This window comes from Austrofundulus limnaeus, unplaced genomic scaffold (assembly GCF_001266775.1).
Source record: "Austrofundulus limnaeus strain Quisiro unplaced genomic scaffold, Austrofundulus_limnaeus-1.0 Scaffold34, whole genome shotgun sequence".
NCBI classification, from domain to species: domain Eukaryota; kingdom Metazoa; phylum Chordata; class Actinopteri; order Cyprinodontiformes; family Rivulidae; genus Austrofundulus; species Austrofundulus limnaeus.
Genome location: NW_013952436.1, coordinates 1,536,469 through 1,537,817, shown reverse-complemented (window position 1 = coordinate 1,537,817; position 1,349 = coordinate 1,536,469). Strand labels below are relative to the sequence as shown.

Below are 1,349 nucleotides of genomic sequence, written 5' to 3'. Positions count from 1 at the left end.
CTTTTAAACAGTGGCTGCTTTGTTTCCCCGTCTCTCTTGGAGGAGAGACGAAACGTTTCATTAGAGAAGAACTCGTCCAGAAGACCTATACAATTTTTTTCTTTTTGATCTCATGAACCACTGAAAGAATTTGAGTGAAACTTATGAATGAGTGGATGGACAAACCAATTCACTTTTCGAGTTAGCTTCACGCAGCTGATCTAATTAGCCTTAGCAAACACAGCACTGGCTCTTACACTGTTGTCTTTACAGCTACTGTGAGTGAATTGGAGGTGGTGGTTGCTGAGAGTCGCCCATAACACTGTGAGCAATTAATGTGCAAGGACTTCAATGTTACAATCCAAAGCAGTGGACTGTTTGCATTCTTTGGAGAAAACAAACAAAAAAAGCTTTTATTTCAGTTTGTAAAATAATAATAATAATAATAATAGAATCAGTTTTGGAAACGGTAGAGCTGAAGAAGCTTGCAGGTTCGAAACCTTCTGGTTGAGGTTGGCACGTTTTGATCGCTTCCTCGTGCTTTTATCCAGTTTCCTCTCACAGACTTAAAATATGCACGACAGGTTTATGTGGAACTCTAAATCTCACTAAATGAATGGTTGTCTGTCTCTGTGTCCCTGGGGTGGACCCGTCCAAGGTGAACCCACCACTGAAACCCGAGACCMGGAAAGGAAAAAGCAGCTGTTGAATCAGTGGGGGCCGTCTTAAATAGCTTTTATTTTGAGTTAATCAGCAGAGGAACATCCAGTTATTACGTTCTAAGGGTTTCATTAAAAATATGTTTAATTTTAATGAGATATTTTGCTAAAGTTACAAACACCTTCCACCTTCGAGAACAGCTAATGCAAGTCTTTTTTACCAAATTTCCCTCTGGGATCAATAAAGTGTTTTTGAATTTGAATTGAATTGAATTTATAGCATTTTATTAAAATGTATTTAATCTAAGTACATTTGAGCAAATTTTTAAACTTAGCACAAAAAGTAAAAAAAACTTGTAGACCTTTTCTTTGTTGTAACGACGCTTCTAAAATATTAATCTTATAACGAGCGCCTGATTGAATCTCAAAGCAAAAGTCAATAGCAACAACAAAATAAGTTGTTTGGCAGAGAGGACTTGGCAGATTTTTCATGTGCACAACCCACATTCTCAGCTCTACTGCTCATCCCACAAATGCATGTTCCTTACAAATGTGGCACGGTTTAAAAAGGGAAATTTCCTTACTTTTTGTGCRAAATTTACTGATTTCAGAGCAATAATGCTGAAACAGGTGTAAATATTAGAATGAAGTCACTATTGCTTGATGTTCTGACATGAACTCATTTTTTAATCTTAGCATAGAATAATTCTA

At 36.7% G+C, this 1,349-nt stretch overlaps 1 protein-coding gene across 1 annotated transcript in view; it reads right to left on the bottom strand.

The window, feature by feature from the left end:
- dok3 (docking protein 3) overlaps positions 1–1,349 on the bottom strand; it is a 14,802-nt gene that overhangs the window by 12,567 nt on the left and 886 nt on the right. The window lies entirely within an intron of this gene.